Here is a 14,412-nt window from a genome sequence, read left to right as displayed (position 1 = left end):
ACTCAAAATAAAAAGGACTTCAGAAGGATATGAATCAACTGATGAAAATAACCAGTGATGACACTCAAAGATATTTCTAAATTTACCAGACATTTCTAAATTTCAATCCATTAAAATTTAAATCTAATGCCAGTGATTGACTCATTCATTCATGATCTGATTTATATGACATTTTCAAGTTGGCCACATTATTCGCAAATGAGCTAGAAATAATGATGAATTTCATCTGCCAGTTCAAGCACCAAACACATCTCAACAGAAACACGCACCTCGAATCCTGTAATATCGCATATTCTCAAAGGTGGGTGCATGGAGGGTGGTGACTCAATATTAACATCTGCAAGAGGGGGGAAAAACAGCAAAGGTAATTTAACCTCTTATCAAGCCTAACCTAATATCAAATTTATCAATACAAAAAACTAAAACCTTAAAAAAGAAAAACAAAAAAACAACCATCTGCAGAAACATGTTAAAAAATCCAACTTAAACCATGCAATTTATTTGTTGAACAACGGGCAGAACACAAGAATCCTCTATAAAACACCTCGGTGCTACCATTGTACAAAATAATCACCATTACATTTTCCCTTCAAATTTCACCTTTTGTGGGCCCAGGAACTCACAAACACTGAAACAATGGAATGCTAATGCAATAAATAATGGCTTCCCTTTCTTCATCCAAGAAAATCACCAAAGGATAACTTTTTCAGCTATATATCAAACAAATCAAAACCAGACTTCAAATTAAAGTAAGAAAAAAAGAAGAGAAGCTAGGAAATGGCGGAGGTTGTTCTTAAATGAGGAGCTTACAGTTGGGTTCATCTGGAGGGCAATTCTGATAATTTTCAGCCTGAAGAATCTGCTTAAGGTGTTTCCAACGGCCTCTTGGTTGTCCCTTTGGGTATTTCTCATATATCTGTATCCTCTTGAAACTGAAGTGTGTTGGCAACACCAGCTCTGCATTTATCAACTCTGCTTCCATCTTCTTCCTCTTCTATATCTAAAAAGCAAAAATACCACTCAATTCAATGATTTATCCCTTATAGATCGAATTTAAAAGAATAGAAACTAGATAAAAAAGAGTAAAAATTTAAAGAAAAGAAACATAATCTAAGATTATAAATGTAAAAAATTGAAAAAGAGTATAATAGCAACTAAAAAAAAAACAGGAATTTCATCCGAAACCCAACAAAAAGAAAGGGCAAACGAACCTCTCAGTTCAGAATCCCCTGTTGCTCGAACTGGGCACAACAGTAAACGGACAAATAATCTCCCCTTTATAGTTTCATATAAAATCTCAATTTAGTAACCGACTATGAACTGATCTTCGATTAGATCCCAAACTATCAATGTTTTCAATTAGGTCCCTAATGCATCAGGAAAGTGTCGAATTTTGCTTAAAGCAGGGTTATTTTATTACGCAACGAGTTAGATTTCCAAGCCAGATCTCTTGAGTTCCACCTTTTCTTAATTTTAATTTTAAATACCTGAGTTTTCGTTTAAAAATATTTAATATATAGTGAAAGGGCTACAAAATTAAGCCCAAATAATAGGAGTAAAAGAAAGCCCGACCAGGCAGCAAAGAAAGAATAAAAAAAGAGGGCCCGACAGGGCAGCAAAGAAGAAAGGAAAAGAAGAAGATAGATGACCCAATCGGGTAGAAAAAGAAAAAAAGAAATGAAGGAAAAGAAAAGGCCCAACCGGAGAAGAGAAGGGCATTGTCAAGGAGTATAACCTGGGCTCAAAACCAAGCCCAACATCTTTGTGTTAATGGTGTTGACGCGTGTTTGATTATTTCCTTTTTTTTTTTTTTAATTACTGTTAATTTAATTCTTACCATTTTAATTATAGCTTGAACATGTGACTTTTCTCAACCCAACCTTACAGAGTATTTCCTCGTTTGATGTTACTCTAACTAATGTAATTTTGCTTAGAATCCTCGATCGATCGTAATTCGCAAAGAGAACATTAACACAAAGATGAGTGTGTATTTCATGCAAGAGATTTGTATATATTCTATTTAAATCATGTGAAGCGCTGAAAGACCCTCAATATTTGAGCTAATTTTATTATTTTCATTTTTATTTTTGAATTTTTAGCTTTATTTCAGATTTTATGTTGTTGTCTTTCGATTTAGGATTCTAACTCTTATACGTTGCAAATGCTAGTTTCTAACCTATTTAAAAAGCTGCATATCATAGAAAAATTTTTTCATAAATAAAATATAATTTTGGTAACAATTCTCTGTCTTTCTTTGCTTGACATGATCTTCTTGTGTATTGGCTTTGGTCTAAGTCAAAATCGCCATGCTTTCCTGCTTCTTTTTTTTGGTGTAAACGAGTAATTGGCAAACCCGCAACGAGCACCTTGTCCTTTTCCAGCATAGAAAATCTTGCCCTAACAACAATCAAGGGTAGTCAATCATGTCCTTTCCATAGGTTAATATTTCTTGTTTTATTAAAAACCCTGAAAGACCCTCAATTTTTATTTTTATTTTTGAATTTTTAGCTTTATCTCAGATCGATTTTATGTTGTCTTTCTTGTTTGATATAGGATTCTAACTCTTATAAAAAACAGGGATAGTTGATCTCGATAGGAACAAGAAATCTCAATCCTTTTAAGATAAGATCTTCAAAATAAAAAAGCACATACAAGATGTTCATGAAATTAAGCCCTAAAATATATATACAAAGGAAAATCTGGGGTTTTTTCTTAGATTTTGTTACCTAAAATATTATTCTTTATATTTATCTTGAGGATCTTATTTTTCATCACCCATCTGGGATTGCCTCGTCTGAAAAACTCTCTTTCTCAAAATTGAATAGATATTCTTATAGCATGCTTTAATATCCCATTGAATTATTTTTAACTCCTAAGCTTCTCTACCACTTCCATAAAGAATTATTGAAGCGATAACAAAAAGAAATTTGTTTCTTCAGTTTAATTTGGCAATGAATGCAACATTACTATGAAAATCCCTTCATCATATTATTTTTAGATCAATTGATTAATGATAATAATTTACATTTATCCCATTCAATACAGTGTTATTATGGAAATCCCCAAGGAAATTAGTTGATGGAAATCGATTTTTTTTATTATTCTTCACAAAAGAAACTCTATAACTATCCATTATTCACTCTATAACCTTTCTGTTTAAACTCTTCAACCCATCTCCCACGTTTACCTTAATCGATCATTGTCTCTGTAACAGCTATTAGCCATTAGAATGATGAGATGATTGCGGTGGTAATATTAGATATCTTCCGAGCATGTTAAACGCCCAAGCCAACTTTGCTGACAGACCACATCACAAGTTTGTGTGACATCTTGCGATGGAATTTAATGAAGATGGGGACTCCTAATATCAATAATAATATATAAAAAAATCAGAAGAATGATTTAGCCATCAACTAAGGGCTGTTTGGTAACTACCATTTCCTCCACCTCTTATAAATAATTGATACAGAAAAACCAAAATAGAAGGTTGGTAAGCTGCTTTCCTTTATTATTATTATTATTATTGTATTGGCAGCAATAACAATAGTAGCTGAGAGAGTATTTTGTTAGCACCAAAAACAGAGGAAGACTTTTTATAGAGAGAGAGAGAGAGAAGAAGAAGACGTGTGAATACCATGAACTCAACATCATTCTACACGTGACTTTTGAGTCTCGTACGTGCAGTCCGGTTCAAGTGAATCCATGAATTGTGAGAGCAAAACCAAATTGAACGAAAAGAGTAGTTACTTTTTTTTTTTTAATCAGAAATGGCATGACCACTCAACCAAGGGCTATTTCCTTACTAATATTTCCTTTGCCCTTTATAAATAGTGGATACAGAAAAACCGATATGGAAGGTCGGTGAGCGCTTTCTTTTTTTATTTTATTATTAGCAATAAAGTTAAAAAATCAGGTCTTGAGTCACGTGATTGATCTAAATCAATTCAAGAAAACTAAAAAAAAATATGTAAAATTTTAATATTTCCCATAAAAAAATTAAAAAAACAATTTATATGGATATAAGCTATATATGTTGTAAATAATAAAATTTAAAATATTATTTTGAAAATTTTTTTTAACCCTATATTGGAAAAATACTTTTTTTTTTAAGTTGAAGTATTTAAACAAAAAAAGTTTCCTATCTTACGTTGAAAAAACACAACTTTCTTCTTGTGAATATAAAATATATATACTAATAGTCTTTCAATCCTACATTGGAAAAATAAAACTTTTCTCTAGTATTTATATAACAAACTTTGATATGAGCTAATAACCAACAAAAAAAAAGTGATATACTCGCACGCATAAGATTGAGCTGAGCAAAAGAAAAATCTCTAATTACCCCTCCTCCCATGCAAGGCAAAACCTACCTTTTGACCTTAGTAATTTTTTTTTTACCCTTAAAATTAAACTACCATTTTAGATGCTTTGTTTAGAGAGCACCCACATAAAAAAAAAAAAAAGAAGTGATAGGGGTTTGTACATTAATTTTCTGTCTTGTTAGGCAAAGAAAATTAGTTTATTTTTGGGAGCCCCCACCCATGAATTTTTTTTTCTTGTTTTAGATAAATATGTTAGTTTTGGTATTAGTAAATTATTTACTTTGTCTTTGGGAACAATCACCCAAGAGAATAATTTGTTCCACCTCTTAACAAATAGGTATTTGAAAAATTATTTTCTTGTTTATAAAAAAGAGACGGGTCTTTATCAGGTTACAGCAGGTCACGTGGGTCCTTGATTGACCTGAAGCGCTGCTCGAGTTTCCTTGGCCCAAATGCAACCCCGATTTTCTTCTTCATCAGATCCAACCAAGGCCCTGAGTTGCTCAAGTCCTAGGTCAACCTGCCGAGCCGGGCCTAATACCTATGGATGTTGTAACCCAATTTTAGACACTTTTTACCTTTTTTAATTCAATGATAAGGGGGTTAAAATCTAAAACTAAAAGACCAGGGGTTTGAATGCAAAGATTCAGAAAACTTCAAGGACTAGATTGGAAATATCCATTTCCAACCCCAAAACAGCATCATTTCAATCAGGCGCAATTCTTCATCTTCATCTTCAAGCACAGAAAGCTCGCCTGCAAAGAAGGAAAGGAACATTATAGAAAGAATAAAAAGGGAGAAAAAGAAAAAAAGAGAACATATTTTTAGCAATTTTAGACAAAACAAATAGCTTGTCTCAGGTAGGACATTTAAGAGGTGATAACATCTTTTGTTTCAGGTAACCAGTCCCATACCATCAGAATCTCTATTGACGAGTTAGGGTTCCTAGTGACTATAATAATAGGTGGCGACTCCTTGAACTTAGACCTTTTCTCCTAAAAGAACAAGACGCCAGATATCTATTTCTTTTTCCAATCAAGATTAATTTTTAATCGATCGCCACGATGTCATGAAAAAAACATCAAATAAAATATGGATTTTTCATGGCTGGATCATGGCTAGGCTAATGAAGTGACTGAGCTAGTCTCTAGCTGATGTACTTTGTAATAACACAATTTTGCATTCTCTAAAATTAATCAGTCGCTGCGATATCCGAGTGTCACAATGGATATAATTGATCAAATCATGAAAAAAACATCAAATAAAATATGGATTTTTCATGGCTGCATCATGGCTAGGCTAATGAAGTGACTAAGCTAGTCTCTAGCTAATGGACTTGTAATAACCCAATTTTAGATTCTCTAAAATTTTCTTGTATGTTATTTTATTTTTATTTTTATTCAAAAAAATCCAAAAAAAATTAAGAGAAATTTTAAAAATAAAAAATATATTTTTCTCGAGTTAACTTCTTTTTTCCCATAAAAAACAAGTTCACTTGATTAATACGAGTCAAACCATGTCGACGAGGACAAAAAATGAGTTTCAAGCCATTTCAGATCAAACCTGTCATTTTTTATGAAAATCGATCCCACTAGGCAATATACGTCAAATTATGTCAACCGCGGTAAAAAATGAGTTTCAGGCCATTTTGGGTCAAAACTGTCATTTTCTGTCAAAACCATGTCATCAGGTCAATACGAGTCAAACCATGTCAATTGGGATAAAAAATGAGTTTGATGCTATTTTTGGTCAAAACCACTATTTTCATTCAAAACCAGGTCTATCGGGTTGATACTGGTTGAAAAATATTTTTTGGTGCTAGAAATTAATTTTGCGGTAATCAAAATTGATTTTTAACGATTGAAACGAATGTTTTCTAATACTGATTTGAATTTTTAGTTTTACTCACACACATATATAATAAAACAAAAATGAATAAAAATCAAAAGCTTTTTTTCAGCAGAGAAGTTGGTACAAGTGAAAATTTTCTTCAACATGACTCAGTGTCTCTAGTCGTGTTTCTTGGACATAAATGTTGTGTCTCCTGAGTAATGGCTTCTACTGAAATGTTTGCGAAAAAAAAAAGTTAATATGAATGTTAATAACTCAAAGATATTATTGGTGTTTTTATTTTTATTTTTAGGTTTTCTTCGTCTTAGTAAGATATTGATTTTTTTAAAACAATTCAAAAAATACCAAAAATATCCTAATAGTTAGATCTAATATTATTAGTCCTGAACCCTTGATTGGATCTAATCTAATACGGCTTACTATATTCTTAAAACCCAAATCCATTTCAGCCCTTAAAAAATATGACGTTTGATCCTATCTTGCTACATCACTTGATGTACCAAGCATCCCATACATCTTATCACATCGAAACAAGTATATGTCAATCAGGACCGTTATATCAATTTCTTAATCAAACAAATCATAGTTGGAAGATCAATTCATAATTGATCAGAAGTCCACAAGATCTAGGTGCACCGGATTATCATGCTTGCATCATCACCTTAGCAAACCTCATAGACTCTCTCTCCTCTCACCGGTGATTCTCTCTCTCCTTAGATCTCCTAGCTTTGGTCACCTCAAGTCGTTGAACAACCAAAAAAAGACTCTCCTCCTCCTTATGAGCAAAACCTCAGTTGGATTTCATCAACTTTGCAACCTAATATTTATAGAGAAAGGTTGTTTTATCTTCTGCCACTCAAAGCTTCATACCGTCGATTCTCTCTCATTAGCCATCAATAACCACCAGTACTATTATTAGAATCATCTCATTAAGGTATACCAGAATATGCCCTTTTTGGTTTGGAATCTTGCTAAAAATTCCCCCTTCAATAGTGGCCGCCCGTGAGCTACACATGCCACAGGGACATTTTCATAATTTCTAAGGAAGTTCAAGGGTTTTCAGAACCTTTTACTCTTTAAGAAAAGGAAATCCATGCATTGCTCCGAGATTTTTAAAATTAAAACCTTTTACTCGTTAAACAGAAAAAGTTATCAAAATACTTTTGGTAAAAGTATCAATAATAATAATAATAGTTTAGAAAAAACATTAAAAACTTTTACTTATTTAAGTTGATTTACTATTCTCATTTAATTTCTTTTGACAACTTCTAAAAATATTTTCAATAAAAACTAGAAAACATTTTTTATATTAAAATGCTATTTTTTTTTCCAATGACTATAAGACACAAGCCCTCTACACTATAATACCATAATTGAACAATCAATACTCATTAAAATAATTAAATTAAAAAATCTTAAAGATGAGGGATTTTTTATTGTTGAAATTGCATTGTGCTTTGTGGCATGTGAGTAATTTTACTGTGATGTAAATTTTTTTGTTCTGTTTTTACCTCAATCATAATTTTTTTATTTATTTAAATTCATCCTTCTACATTTACGTAAGATTGGAATTAGACTTTATAATTTATTTTGGTTAGCTTTTTATCTAAATATCGAGATGTCTAGAAAATCCTAAGACATTGAATTGACGCTTAATTTTGCAAAAACAATTGTGTTTTTAATGGCTACAAAAGACTAAAATTCAAGGAGTAAATTTGTGTACGAGGCAAATAATGATTTTTTTTTTGTTTAAAACAATGTTTGTCTAGTGCGTTTTTAGGATTTTATGGTTTAAACGTTTGGAAAATTTTGTTTTTGGTCCTATTGTTTGACACATTTTTGTGTTTGTCTAAAACATCATTTTATTCATTTTTCAATTCTTATGATTGGATGAGAATAGAGAAACTCATTGAAAAATATTGAAGGAGAGAGAAAATAGTTGGTCGGGCACATTTTGGTGATGAAAAAGTCATTATTTATGTCAATGAGTTTTATTTGATGAGAGGTATTCCATTGAGGTGTTTTATCCTTTATCTTACTTGAAAAAAATAGAACAGGGTTCAACAAGAAATTTCTTTTGATTTGATTTTGTATTTTTTATGATCATTTTAGGAGTGTGTTAAGTTAACAGGTTAGTTTATTGGCATTATACATATATTTATTAGGTGTTTTTTAAATAAAAAATATTTTTACCTTATATCAGCCTTTATGGCCTTTTTTTATTAATGGGCTAGTTGTCTCGCCCTTTTTTAACTTTAATTTTTTTATTTAGATTTTTAAGTAAAATGGATAATTAAATATGTGTAGGATGCCTGAACTAGTGGTTATTCAATTTTAATTGAGATAAAAATAAATAAATAAATAAATATATATTTTTTAATAAAACATAGTTTAATTTTTGATTTGGTTTTTGAATAAGATTGCAAATTATTTTTTTAATTTTAGTGGGCGTTGTTTTTGTGCAACCCCAAATAATATTGTTTTTTACTTGAATTTTATTTAATCACTTTCTAGAGTGTGTTCATTTTTTATTTTCATTTAATTAAATAAAGTATTTGTTCCAAATTAATGCTATTAACCCCAAACCAGGTCCATGACCTTTGTTGCAAGATCAGATATGGGCCGCTTCACTTGTCTATTCCACACCTTGCTCTGGAATTCACCGAAACAAGACAATACATAGACAGTGATAGACTTCCAGTAGCGCCAAAGTCTTCCGACAAGAAGACTACTTTAACTTTTCCAACAAGACAATGCCCTAGATTACTTTAATTTTCCAACAATACAGGAAGAATAGACTGAATATTTTTGTCTATATAAACTGCTTTATTTCACTTCTTTGCTTATTATGAAAAAATAAAGATTATCTACTAAAAACAATGCCAGCATCTGTCCGTTTCTTAGCTATGCGAATGCTTTTGCTCTTTTTACTCTCTCACCATGGAGCTTGTCACTCTTCTCCTTCCATGCAGCCGCTATGCCATGCTGAGGAGGGTAATGCCTTGTTGCAGTTCAAGGAAAGCCTTGTCATTCATAGGTCCGCTTCTTCTGATCCTTCTGCTTATCCCAAGGTTGCATCATGGAAAGTTGATGGAGAAAGTGGTGATTGCTGCTCATGGGATGGTGTTGAATGCGATAGGGACTCTGGTCATGTGATCGGCCTTGACCTCAGTAGCAGCTGCCTTTATGGCTCCATCGACCCTAATAGCAGCCTCTTCCACCTTGTTCAGCTCAGAAGGCTGAACCTTGCCGATAACGACTTCAACAACTCTAAAATCCCTTCGGGGATTCGAAATCTCTCAAGGCTGTTTGATCTAGATCTCTCATATTCTTCCTTTTCTGGTCAAATCCCAGAAGAGGTGCTAGAGCTTTCCAAGTTGGTTTTCCTTGATCTGGGAGTAAATCCTTTGAAGCTCCAAAAGCCTGGTCTGCAACATTTAGTTGAAGCATTAACCAACTTGGAGGTGCTCCATCTCAGCGGAGTGGAAATATCGTCCAAGGTACCTCAAATCATGGCAAATTTATCCTCTTTGTCTTCTCTATTTCTCAGGGATTGTGGATTGCAGGGAGAGTTCCCCATGGGAATATTCCAATTACCCAACCTTCGCTTTCTCAGTATCCGGTTTAATCCATATCTCATGGGATATTTGCCTGAATTTCACCGGGGCAGCCACCTTGAATTATTGTTGCTCGCAGGAACAAGTTTCTCCAGTCAGCTACCGGAATCCTTTGGTAACCTCAAATCATTGAAAGAATTTGATGTGGCAAAATGTTATTTTTCAGGGGTGATACCATCTTCACTTGGTAACCTTACGAAACTGAACTATCTAGACCTTTCTCATAACAGTTTCTCTGGGAAAATCCTTTCTACATTTGTCAACCTTCTTCAACTTACTTACCTGTCGCTTTCTTCTAATAATTTCAGTTCTGGAACCTTGCATTGGCTTTGTAATCTAACCAAACTCACTTCTGTAGGATTTAACCGAACCAATTCATACGGTGAGATTCCATCCTGTCTTGGAAACTTGACTCAGCTCACCCATTTAAACCTTGATGTGAATGAATTAACTGGTCACCTTCCATCTTGGATAGGAAACCAAACCCAATTAATCTTACTGGGCCTTGAAGAAAACAAACTGCACGGTCCAATTTCAGATTCTATTTTTAGGCTTCCTAATCTTGAAACCCTTGACCTAGGAGAAAATTTATTCAGTGGCACTGTAGAATTTGGCCTTCTTAAGTCAAGAAGCCTTGTTTCCTTCCAATTATCTGGCAATAATTTGTCTGTGATTGGTAACCACAATGATAGTGCTGCTCTGCCAAAAATTCTAACAGGTTTATGAACTTGGGCACCGAAACTCTTTGGCATTTAGATCTGATTGGCAACCTTCTAACAGGTTTTGAGCAATCCGTTGATATTCTTCCATGGAATAATCTACGATATCTGAGACTTTCTTTCAACAAGCTTGATGGAGCCCTTCCAATTCCACCACATTCCACCATTATGTATATGGTCTCAGACAACCGTTTAAATGGAGAAATTCCACCAGCAATCTGCAATCTGACATCTCTTGTTATCCTCCAATTGTCTAACAACAAGTTGAGTGGCAAGCTTCCGCAATGTTTAGGAAACCTAAGTAACTCTGCTTCAGTACTCGATCTACGCAACAACAGCTTCAGCGGTGACATTCCTGAAGCTTTCTCAAGTGACTGCGCATTGAGGGCAATCGATTTCAGTCAAAACCAATTGGAAGGGAAGATAACCAAAACATTATCCAATTGTACCAAGCTAGAGATTCTCAATATTGAACAAAACAAGATAAATGATGTCTTCCCTTCATGGCTGGGTATTTTGCCAAACTTGAGGGTTCTGATTTTGAGATCCAATAGGCTCCATGGCGTGCTTGGGAAACCTAAAGCTTACTTTGAATTCCAGAGGTTGCAGATTGTTGATCTATCCGGTAATTGTTTTTTGGGTAAGTTGCCACTTGAATACGTTCGAAATTGGTCTGCCATGAAAACTATCTATAAAGAACGCCCGTTGTACATGCAAGTAGTCTCAAGTTTCCAAGTACCACGGTATGGAATGACGTTTCATTTTGACTACTCAATGACAATGACCAATAAAGGCGTGATGACATTATATGAGAAGATCCAAGAATTTCTCACAGCTATTGATCTCTCAAGCAATCGTTTTGAAGGAGGAATTCCAGATGCCCTTGGAGATCTCAAGGAACTGTATTTGCTCAATCTCTCCAACAACTTTCTCACTGGTCGCATCCCTCCATCCTTGTCCAACTTGAAAGGGCTTGAAGCTTTAGACCTTTCTCAGAACAAACTCTCGGGAGAGATTCCTGTCCAACTTGCACAGCTCACCTTCCTCGCGGTCTTTAATGTGTCTCACAATCTTCTATCAGGTCCAATACCAAGAGGAAACCAATTCGAGACATTTGACAACACTTCATTTGATACGAATCCAGGACTGTGTGGAAAGCCTTTATCAAAAAAATGTGGAAATGGCGAGGACTCGCTGCCAGCTCCCAAAGAAGATGAAGGCTCGGGATATCCACTTGAATTTGGTTGGAAGGTGGTGGTGATAGGTTATGCAAGTGGATTGGTAATTGGAGCCATTCTTGGATGCGCTATGAACACAAGGAAGTATGAATGGGTGGTGAAGAATTACTTTGTGAACAAAGGTCAAAATTTGAAGACTCGCCTGCGTAGAAATTGATTTCTAATTATTAGGATGTTTTCCAGTTTGTTGTATTATCTCGTATTCTCGTATTTCCTCTTCCTTCTCTTTTTTTCTCCCCCCCCCCCTTTAATTTTCACTTGTAAGGTTAAGAGTGAATTTCTCTTGGATGGTCCATGTAACGTGCTAAAAATATCATGATGATGTCTTTAAAGTAATTAGTAATGTAACATATAGTATGTTGAATATTTGTGCACGCTAGTAGTCTAGACTCTAGAGTACGAATTTTAGATGAAACCATCTGAATATAATTTGTGCTGCTATAATATGTGAATGCCAAGAATGGAGAGTTACTAGTGCACACGGAAGCTAATGACAAAAAAAGAAAAAGAAAAAAAAAACATATAAATTTTAATGAGCAAAAAAGATTGCAGATATGAACCACAAGTTCGTAGGTTTTATTGTCTTTAAAATAATAATAATATTATCTATCTTCTCGGGAGGTTTACAAAGTCTTAAGTAGGTTAGAAACCCAACCTCAACTAGGAAACAAAAATAAAAATTTGTAATTACAAAGGAAGCAAGTATAAAATCCAAAAATAGTATGAAATAAAAAAATAACAAGGAAAGTGACAAAAACTGGAAAAATTAAGGGCTCAGTGCGAGATTTTCAAAATCTAAAGATCTAACGGTCCAAGTAGCAATTCCATGCTAATTAAAGGGAAATAGTTGTCATAACCTATTTTTAGGTTATTCCCAAAATTCACCTTTTCTTTTCCAAAAAATCAAAAAATATTCGAACTAAAAAACAAAAAAAATCTAAAAAAATAATAACAGTGAGAAGAGAATGTCAGAGCACCTAGAAAATGGCTAGAAGTTGGCTGAGGTGGCTCAAAAATTCAAAAATTAAAATTTGACAATATATCTTTTTTATAGATGAAGAGCCCTGTTGACAAAGAAAAATTGAATTGAGAAAAAAAAATAATTCAAAATCAGATGTTTATGGACTCAATGAAATTTTATTGGAGGTTTAATTAAATTTATATAGGGTTTGATTACAATAAAAATTGATTTTAAAGTTAATTTAGGCTTTAGTTGGAAGATATTAAAGTTCTGAGGTCAAAGTAGAATTTTCAAGGATTGATTTGGTCAAATTAGGGACTTAATTGCATAGATATTGAAGTTTGATGGCCAATTAGGGACTTGATTGAAGAAATTCAAAACCAAGGACCAAATTCTAAAAGGCACGTAAATAAAGGGACTGAAATTGACCAAATCAGGGGTCAAATTAAAGAAATTAAAAGTTTGTTGATCAATTAAGGGTCAAATTGAATAAATCCAAAATTAAGGACCAAAGGAAAAAATAAACTGAAATCTGGGGTTTAAATGGAAGTCTCTTCATGGGTAAAATTGAACAAAATTAAAAGTTTGAAGCCAATCAAGGGTGTAGATAGAAATAAATCACAAATTGAAGGACTAAATCATAAGGTACTGTTCATCTTCTTCTCTAGCGAGATTGGTTGGGTGTCCACCTTTCCAAGGCATTTGGCGCCTCATTGCTTCACCAAATTGGACAAAACCTACACACAAATGATCCTGTGATACCTGATTACACATTAGTGTAAGCCGTTCGGGCTGATCAATGTTGTAGAGGTGGTGGAACCATCCTAAATTGGCCAACCCGACTAGCCATTTTCCTACACAAAACTGACAGTTCATCATTGCTACTTTGAGCTGATGGTTGGGATGCCTTCGGGTCGAAACAAGGGCTGGGATTTTTCACCAGAAGAGAAAAAGTGTTCTTCTTCCACCACCTATAGATAGATTTTATCTTCATGCTCCATGGGAGGAGAAGATTCGGTCCAAAGACAACAAAAAAACCAGCCTCCCTAACCCGGTTTCTGCTGCCAGTAGAACCTCTCTATTTCTCTGTCCACAACGGCCTCCTGCCACAACAACCACCACCACCGGTCTGTACACCTCCATATCCACCAACTTAGATCTTCGTAGGAGGCGGATCAGCCACCGTGACTGTCACCATCATTAGCCTTTGCAGATTTCTTCTCCTTTCTTCCTTTTCTTGCAGCAACCACCGTTTTCCACTGCAGCAACACCACCGTCACCACCAGCCACTATCAGCTCAGCAACTAGAGCGCCTCCATTACAGGTAACTCTCGTCCTTTCGTTTCTGTTTTCCATTTCATTCCCTTACATGCAGAACGTGCACTGTGCACGTTTCTGCAATGCAAGGCAAAATAATTACTCGGTTACTGTGCATGAGCACAGTAACCGGAGAATTACATTTGGCTGGTTACTATGCCAGGGTTAGATCATGGTTATTGTGCATGGTAACTAGTCCGGGTTGGATCATCAGCCTAGTCCATATGGTTGGGCTGAGTCCAACCCAATATAAGGTAGTTTGTGTTTTATTCAGGTCGGTCCCAGTCTAATTTTGTTCCGGGTCCAGCCCGTTCAGAAATTTACAAAAAAAATACATTTTCAAAAACATCCAAGATTTTCTCGCATATTTTTTTATCCATTTTAATT

General features: G+C 34.3%; 1 long non-coding RNA gene and 1 pseudogene across 1 annotated transcript; one reads left to right on the top strand and one right to left on the bottom strand.

Annotated features, from left to right (window-relative positions):
• On the bottom strand, positions 1–1,414 carry LOC140954742 (uncharacterized). Its single transcript, XR_012168239.1, has 3 exons — positions 1,212–1,414; positions 811–1,000; positions 1–337 (listed from the first exon to the last, which is right to left on the bottom strand). It is a non-coding gene; the product is annotated as an uncharacterized lncRNA (long non-coding RNA).
• A 7,638-nt stretch (positions 1,415–9,052) lies between these two features.
• On the top strand, positions 9,053–12,056 carry LOC118039363 (receptor-like protein 7; annotated as a pseudogene).
• The last annotated feature ends 2,356 nt before the right edge of the window (positions 12,057–14,412 follow it).

This window comes from Populus alba, chromosome 16, assembly GCF_005239225.2.
Source record: "Populus alba chromosome 16, ASM523922v2, whole genome shotgun sequence".
Classification (NCBI taxonomy): Eukaryota; Viridiplantae; Streptophyta; class Magnoliopsida; order Malpighiales; family Salicaceae; genus Populus; species Populus alba.
The sequence above is the reverse complement of the archived record's forward strand: the minus strand, read 5'-3'. Positions and strand labels throughout refer to the sequence as shown.